This window comes from Engystomops pustulosus, chromosome 8 (assembly GCF_040894005.1).
Source record: "Engystomops pustulosus chromosome 8, aEngPut4.maternal, whole genome shotgun sequence".
Lineage (NCBI taxonomy): Eukaryota > Metazoa > Chordata > Amphibia > Anura > Leptodactylidae > Engystomops > Engystomops pustulosus.
Window position 1 is genome coordinate 44,556,984 of NC_092418.1, and position 9,772 is coordinate 44,566,755.

A 9,772-nucleotide genomic window follows, 5' to 3' on the forward strand; every position below is an offset into this window, starting at 1 on the left:
CCGTACCATTCAATCTGATCCAGATATGGGTTTAGATGTGTGACACAGGAGTATGAGTAACAGTAGAAAACCCCAACAAGGGACCACATTTTGGAGTCAAAACCCGGCAAGGAATTCTAGTGAAATATAGAATTTTTTTCAATAATATATTAATTTAACCCTAGAAGTAATAATGGGGTAACAGAAAATGACCCAACCCCTTCTTCTTTTGGGCCTTGTTTTTACAGCTTGTAGTGTGCGCTCCAAATGTGCTCCGTTTTATTTTTTGGATCGGTAGGATCACGGAGACACCAAATTTATATAGATTTTATTATGTCTCAGTAAATGTAAAAAAAATCTAAAATTTTGTAGAAAAATTAATTCTTATCTTGCTGCATTCTGAGGCCAAATATATTTCATACTTTAGTGTAAACTGTGTAAGGTGTCATTTTATTTATGCTAAAATTTGGAAAAAAATTGTTTTCCAAGTTCCAAATTCTCTACTTTTGGGAAAGTTTTATTTCCTGGATATTAGGAGAAAACTTTAGGTTTGATTTTTCAGATTTTCACAAAAATTGCCAAAATTTATATTTGGAGGATCCAATTTAGCTAGAAGTGACTTTATAAGGCCTATATGTTAGAATTCCCACCCAAATTATACCATTTTAGAAACTGCACCCCTCAAAATGTTAAAAACAACCTTTGAAAATTTTGTTAACCCTTTGAGTGTTTCATGTGGGTGAAAAACTAAGTGAAAAATGTCATTTTCCTTATGGCTAACAAGACATTGGAGCATATCATTCACCATAATCCACATTAGCTTAGATGTAATCAGGTCGCTCAGTTTTGGCTTGTGATTTCAAGTGGCTAGTGAACTTAAGTGGAGTTGAAAAAAGCGGAGTTTTGTGTGTGTTAAGAGTGAATCTGTTGTTTGGGTGATTGTGGACTGAGTATATAGGTAATAGCAAGGCACTTTTCTTAGTGTCACAATTTAAATAGATTTTTTTTTTTCCTTTCTTTGCCTGGTCTGCTAATTGGGAGGAGGGATTAGTGTTCACACCTGATAAATTAAGGTCTAGCTTAAACTTTGAGCTCGCTCAGTTTTGGCTTGTGATTTCAAGTGGCTAGTGATCACCAGTCATGATTAAGAGCGGTTGATCCGCTGGAAACGCGTTGACTTGACCTTACAACTCTATTTTTGTACCGGTGATTTACCCAATAAAGAAGTGTGTATCGGACATTGGCTGGATCGCGAATATTTCCTTACTCAGAAGCTCAAATGCCCCAGCAGCGGGGTGATCCGTGCCGTCTCCATCACACATGAAATCATGTTGGGAAGGTGAGCTCTACCTTTTTCTCAAACAGGCTAGATTACACCCTGTGTGGATTACAGCTACAATTAAAAGGGCAATTAATGATAAAAAGAGGGCATTCAAAAAATATAAATCTGACGGGTCGCCTGAGGCTTTCAATAATTACAAAACACTCACCAAAATCTGTAAGAAGGAAATGAAATCAGCCAAAATTTTTTTAAGTATTTCAATGCGAAAAAAATTTAAAAAAAGGTCAGATCTGAAAATAGGGCTTTGGTGACTTGAGACAGGTGGAGATACTAGATACTAGAACTTCGTCAGGCAATTACAGACCTCAAAGCTTTACTTCCATTGTGGGGAAAAATTTGGAAGTTTAGTAAAAGACTATATACTGGAGTATGTGACATCAAATAGTTTCATAAGTGACTTCCATGGGTTTACTAAGAATAGAAGTTATCAGACTAACCTGATCTGCTTCTATGAAGAGGTGAGTAGATGCCTGGATGGAGGAGCTGCTGTGGATATTGTGTTCTTGGACTTTGCAAAGGCATTTGACACTGTCCCTCAGATGCCTGAAATAAGGTTCCTACTCAGAATGGTCACCAGTTATGAGTGGTGTACCCCAGGGTTTTGGGCTTGGCCCACTATTACCATATATACTCAAGTATAAGCCGACCCGAGTATAAGCCAAGACTCCTAATTATACCACCAAAAACTGGGAAAAAAACGACTGACTTGACTATAAGCCGAGGGTGGGAAATGCACTGGTCAAACCCCCCCAGTAGTATACAGCCTGCCAGCCCCCAGTAGTATACAGCCTGCCAGCCCCCAGTAGTATACAGCCTGCCAGCCTCCAGTAGTATACAGCCTTTCAGCCCCCAGTAGTATACAGCCTGCCAGCCCCCAGAAGAATACAGCCTGCCAGCCCCATTGTAGTATTTAGCAGCCCCTAGTAGTATACAGCAAGCCCCTAGTAGTATACAGCAGCCCCTAGTAGTATACAGCAGATCCTAGTAGTATACAGCAGCCCCCATGTAGTATACAGCAAACCCCTAGTAGTATAAAGCAAGCCCCTAGTAGTATACAGCAGCCCCTAGTAGTATACAGCAAGCCCCTAGTAGTATACAGCAAGCCCCTAGTAGTATACAGCAAGCCCCTAGTAGTATACAGCAAGCCCCTAGTAGTATACAGCAAGCCCCTAGTAGTATACAGCAGCCCCTAGTAGTATACAGCAAGCCCCTAGTAGTATACAGCAAGCCCCTAGTAGTATACAGCAGCCCCTAGTAGTATACAGCAGCCCCTAGTAGTATACAGCCAGCCTGCCCCCACGGCCCTTAAAAAAATAAACTTAAATACTCACCCTCTGATGTCTGCGCGGCTCCCCGATGTCCCCGATGTCAACGCGTCCCGTCTTCTTTTTTCTCCGTGGCTCCTCTTCTTTCTTCCGGCATGGACGCGGCCATGTTTCCTTCTAGCATGCGCATACTATGACGTGGCCGCTGCTGACGTCATAGTATGCGCGGCCACGAAGAAAACATGGACGCGTCCATGACAGAAGAAAGAAGAGAGAAGAATCCGCGGAGAAGAAAGAAGACAGGACGCGCTGACATCGGGGACAGCGGGGAGCCGCGCCGACATCGGGGAGCCGTACTGACATCAGGGGGTGAGTATTTAAGTTTATTTTTTTTAAGTGGGTAATTTTTTTTTTTGTAATAGACTTGTGTATAAGCCGAGGGGATGTTTTTCAGCACATTATTTGTGCTGAAAAACTCGGCTTATACACGAGTATATACAGTGTTTTATATATTTAATGATATAGAGGTAGGAATTAATAGCACTGTGTCTAATTTTGCAGATGACACCAAGCTGTGTAGTGTAATACAGTCTATGGAGGATGTTCATAGGCTGCAAGGTGACTTGGATAACTGAGTGTTTGGTCATCCACTTGGCAAATGAGGTTTAATGTGGATAAATGTAAGGTTATGCACATGGGGGCTAATAATCTACAGGCAACATATGTCCTTGGGGGAGTAAATATTGGAGAGTCCCCAGGTTGAGTAGGACCTTGGCGTACACGGAGATCATAAATTAAAGAACAGCATGCAATGTCAATCTGCTTCCTTTAAAGCCAGCAAGATCTTGCCATGTATCAAAAGTGGTATGGACTCTCGTGATGTAATATTACCACTGTACAAGGCATTGGTTCGGCCTCAACTAGAATATGCTGTGCTACGGTCCATAAAAAGGATGCCCTGGAGCTGGAGAGGGTTCAAACAAAAATGATAAGGGGTATGGAGGGTCTCAATTATGAGGAAAGATTGAAACAACTAGATTTATTTAGTCTGGAAAAGAGATGACTACGAGGGGACATGATTAATTTATAAAAATATATGAATGGTCCATACAAAAAATATGGTGGAAAGTTGTTCCAGATTAAATCAAATGAAAAGGCTAGGGGACACTGTCTTTGTCTGGAGAAAACAAGATTTAATCACCAGAAGTGACAGGGCTTTTTTACTATGAGAACAGTAAACCTGTGGAATAGCCTGCCTCAGGCGCTGGCCACAGCAGGGACAGCAGAGAGCTTCAAGAAGGGTCTAGATGCCTTTCTACACCTAAATAACATTGACACTTATGTTTTATAAAATTGTTTCCCCTAAATCCCTTCCTCATCCAATTCCTTCCCTTCCTTGGTTGAACTTGATGGACATGTCTTTTTTCAGCCATATAGACTATAATACTATGATGATGATAAAGTTCCCATTATATATTTAGTTATATTTGAATTACTATTTATATTAAAACCGAGTGCACTTGACTTCATTTTACTAGATACTTCAATCAATGGCAGTGTCTCTCAAGCTACATTTAGGTTCCCTAGAGGTTGAGAAAAGAACCCCTATATACAGGGCCGGATTATAGGCGGGGCTCACGGGGCTCTAGCCCCGGGGCCCCCACCATCTTGCCACCCCAGGGGGCCCCCACCAATTTGCACCCCCGCGGCTCAACTCCTGTGCCGCCAACTCCCTGAAGCCCGGCTCCAGAGCATAGGTCATCTCCTCCCCACCCGCCTCCATGTCCGAGCCTACCGCCCCCCGTCCATCCCCCTGCAAGGCCGAGCTGCACGCCCACTGCACAGTCGACCGCCAACACGCCTGCCCATCCACCTGCGCTACAATGCTAGTACTCCCGCCGCCCCCCGCCCAAAAAGCGCCCTCCGCAACTCCCTCCGTCACAACCCCCTTCCCCCCCCCCCCCCCGCTGGAAAAAGCACGAGCCCTCCGCAATTCTCTCCGTCCGCCCACCCCCCGGCTGGAAAAAGCACCTGCGCGAACACTGCCGCCCCACCTCCGCCGAACAAGCAACCCTGCCGCCCCTCGCCCGAAAGAGCACCCGCCCTCCCCAGCTTCCTCCATCTGAAAAATGCACCTGCGCCCCCCCCCCCCTTCCCGGCCGAACAAGCACCTGCAAGACCCCCCACCGGCTCGAACACCCGCCTGACGCCGTGGCCAGTAACCCTTAAAGGTAAGTATATAAATATGTATTTGTGTGTATATATGATGTATATTATGTGTATATATGCATTTACTGTATATATGATGTATATTATGTGTATATATGCATCTACTGTATATATGATGTATATTATGTGTATATATGCATCTACTGTATATATGTGTATATACTGTATATATATTCATCTACTATATATATGTGTATATACTGTGTATATATGCATCTACTGTATATACGTGTATATACTGTGTAAATGTGTGTATATGTGTATGTATGCATCTACTGTATATACGTGTATATACTGTGTAAATGTGTGTATATGTGTATGTATGCATCGACTGTATATACGTGTATATACTGTGTAAATGTGTGTATGTGTATGTATGCATCGACTGTATATACGGGTATATACTGTGTAAATGTGTGTATGTGTATGTATGCATCGACTGTATATACGGGTATATACTGTGTAAATGTGTGTATGTGTATGTATGCATCGACTGTATATACGGGTATATACTGTGTAAATGTGTGTATATGTGTATGTATGCATCGACTATATACGGGTATATACTGTGTAAATGTGTGTATGTGTATGTATGCATCAACTATATACGGGTATATACTGTGTAAATGTGTGTATGTGTATGTATGCATCGACTGTATATACGGGTATATACTGTGTAAATGTGTGTATATGTGTATGTATGCATCGACTATATACGGGTATATACTGTGTAAATGTGTGTGTGTTTGTATGTATGCATCTACTGTATATACGTGTATATACTGTGTAAATGTGTATATACTGTGTATCTACTGTGTATGGGTATATTCACACGAGGTATGCCCAACATGCGGGCACCGCCATGTGCTGGAGAGGAGAAGGAGGTGATCCCTCCTCTCTTCATAGAAAACAGCGTTGAGCGGCCGCACACACGGAAAAAGATAGAGCATGCTCTATCTTTCTGCAATGTATGGCACGGATTGGTGCCACACATGTGTGGCACTGTACCGCTGCCGGGCCGCCATTGCCCTCTATGGGGACGTTTATGAGGCCGCAAATTTGTGGCCGCATGTACGTCCCCCCAGACAGCCGTGTGAATGAGCCCTAAATATGTATATACTGTGTATATATGTGTATATATGCATCTACTGTGTATATATGTATATACTGTGCATATATGTTTATACTGTGTATATATGTATATGCTGTGGATATATGCATAGATGCATATACTGTACTGTATTTATACACGCATAAATTTATATGCACATATATAGGTGCACCTTTAAATATATGTATATATGATGTGTGTTTTTATATATGCTATGTATATGCTCTATATAGTGAATGTGTGTGTGTGTTGCTGTGCGGGCTGAGGTGTATGATACATGGGACTGCATATCTGGTAGCGGTGAAGGTAGATATAAAGATGTGTTACAGGGGGGCGAGGCGGCTGTATGTAGCTGTGTTACTGGGGATGAGGCGGCTGTATGTAGCTGTGTTACTGGGGATGAGGCGGCTGTATGTAGCTGTGTTACTGGGGGTCAGGCGGCTGTATATATAGATCTATTACTGGGGGTGAGGTGGCTGTATGTAGCTGTGTTACTGGGGATGTTGCGGCTATATGTAGCTGTTTTACTTGAGATGAGGCGGCTGTATGTAGCTGTGTTACTGGGGATGAGGCGGCTGTATGTAGCTGTGTTACTGGGGATGAGGCGGCTGTATGTAGCTGTGTTACTGGGGATGAGGCGGCTGTATGTAGCTGTGTTACTGGGGGATGAGGCGGCTGTATGTAGCTGTGTTACTGGGGGATGAGGCGGCTGTATGTGGCTGTGTTACTGGGGATGAGGCGGCTGTATGTGGCTGTGTTACTGGGGATGAGGCGGCTGTATGTAGCTGTGTTACTGGGGGTGAGGCGGCTGTATGTAGCTGTGTTACTGGGGATGAGGCGGCCGTATGTAGCTGTGTTACTGGGGGGCGAGGCGGCCGTATGTAGCTGTGTTACTGGGGGGCGAGGTGGCTGTATGTAGCTATGTTACTGGGGGTGAGGCGGCTGTATGTAGCTGTGTTACTGGGGACGAGGCGGCTGTATGTAGCTGTGTTACTGGGGACGAGGCGGCTGTATGTAGCTGTGTTACTGGGAGTGAGACGGCTGTATGTAGCTGTGTTACTGGGGGCGAGGCGGCTGTATGTAGCTGTGTTGCTGAGGGTGAGGCGGCTGTATGTAGCTGTGTTACTGGTGATGAGGCGGCTGTATGTAGCTGTGTTACTGGGAGTGAGGCGGCTGTATGTAGCTGTGTTATTGGGGATGAGGCGGCTGTATGTAGATGTGTTACTGGGGATGAGGCGGCCGTATGTAGATGTGTTACTGGGGATGAGGCGGCTGTATGTAGCGGTGTTACTGGGGGTGAAGCGGCTGTATGTAGCTGTGTTACTGGGGATGAGGTGGCTGTATGTAGCTGTGTTACTGGGGATGAGGCGTCTGTATGTAGCTGTGTTACTGGGGATGAGGCGGCTGTGTGTAGCTGTGTTACTGTGGGCGAGGCGGCTGTGTGTAGCTGTGTTACTGGGGGCGAGGCGGCTGTATGTAGCTGTGTTACTGGGGACGAGGCGGGTGTATGTAGCTGTGTTACTGGGGGCGAGGCGGCTGTGTGTAGCTGTGTTACTGGGGGCGAGGCGGCTGTATGTAGCTGTGTTACTGGGGATGAGGCGGGTGTATATAGCTGTGTTACTGGAGGCGAGGCGGCTGTATGTAGCGGTGTTACTGCGGGGATAGTGGATAGTGAGCAGGAGGACGTGTGTGCACGCTACAATCAGTGGGGGCCTCCACCAGATTTTGCGCCCAGGGGCCCCCACCAACCTTAATCCGGCCCTGCCTATATGCATGTACTGGCTGTAGCCTGCGCTTCTGCATACATACGCATGTGTCCCATCCTAACATAGATATATGCAGAAGGTGTTTAGAGGTTTACAAAGATTCTTGAGGTGACAAAAAGAAGACAAGGAACATGTGCGCGGTAAGGAAGTATGTGTTCTTAAAAGGCATCTACCATCTCCAACAAGGGTTATAATCTGCCAGCAATATGCTGTAGAGAAATGCACAGTGATTTCCAACAGACCTCTATTATTTCTTTCCATTATGACATTTTCATATTATTCCCTTTTTAACATGTTTGCTAATGAACTAATTAATATTTCAAGGGATTGTCCTCAGCCCCTGGGGCAAAGCTATTCCGGCCTTAATCATTTCCCTATTTTTCCAGTGTATTTGCACATACCCCGTGCAGAAAGGAAGTTTATAAACATCATGACAGTGGCCGACTTCAAATGGCTATATCTCTTGAACCCTGGCACCTAGAAACATAATGTAGGAGACTGGAACTGGAAGTTGTTAGGTGAGATCTAAACAGTCCTCTTTCTATCTCTGTAGGCAACTTTGTAGTCTATAATTATTATTACATGTTACAAATACATGTGACTGCTGATACTTTATTGTTAAAGACATTAAAATGTGTGGTGAAAATTTTTCTAATATACTACATTAACAATTTCTGCTTAGTCTGTAAAAAAATAAATCTGCTCCCTCCTATAGAGATGCGTATTCCAGCCTGTACAGTGTGTGTCTATGGAGGCTGTGTTTGATATAGTAGTAAAATGCTCCCAACATTCCCTGCTACCACACAATATCAAATATCATCTGAAACAATGGTTTCTCTTTAGCAACTTAAAAAAACTATGTACCCGAAATAATTATGTACTGAACATAAAAGGGGAAGTGATTATCTAATCCATCAATCCATCAGACCACAATATACAATCCATCAGACCATAATATACAATCCATCAGGCCACAATATACAATCCATCAGGCCACAATACACAATCCATCAGGCCACAATACACAATCCATCAGGCCACAATACACAATCCATCAGGCCACAATACACAATCCATCAGGCCACAATACACAATCCATCAGACCACAATACACAATCCATCAGACCACAATATACAATCCATCAGGCCACAATACACAATTCATCAGACCACAATACACAATCCATCAGACCACAATATACAATCCATCAGGCCACAATGCACAATCCATCAGGCCACAATACACAATCCATCAGGCCACAATATACAAATCATCAGGTCACAATATACAATCCATCAGGCCGCAATACACAATGCATCAGACCACAATACACAATCCATCAGGCCACAATAAACAATCCATCAGGCCACAATATACAATCCATCAGGCCGCAATACACAATCCATCAGACCACAATACACAATCCATCAGGCCACAATAAACAATCCATCAGGCCACAATATATTATCCATCAGGCCACAATATATAATCCATCAGACCACAATACACAATCCATCAGGCCACAATAAACAATCCATCAGGCCACAATAAACAATCCATCAGGCCACAATAAACAATCCATCAGGCCACAATACACAATCCATCAGGCCACAATACACAATCCATCAGGCCACAATACACAATCCATCAGGCCACAATAAACAATCCATCAGGCCACAATACACAATCCATCAGGCCACAATACACAATCCATCAGGCCACAATAAACAATCCATCAGGCCACAATATATAATCCATCAGACCAAAATACACAACTAGGGTGTTTTAGGGCCCTATGCGCCGTCATTGGTATTTTTAGTACCTTGGTCTGTGCACATGTAATTTTGTTTTATATTTTGCAAGCAATTTGAATTCATCTGTACACACAGTATATATAGTGCTATCAGTTTACACAACATTTTAGTATACAAATGTAATTTTAGAAGGAGTTTGATGTAAAAATAAATAGATACTGCTTTATTAAACAGTACAAAATTGAATATTTTTGGTATTGTGAAGTCATCGCCGGAATAAACCATGTCTGGCACAAAATCCCAAACCTCACCAGGAATGCCCATC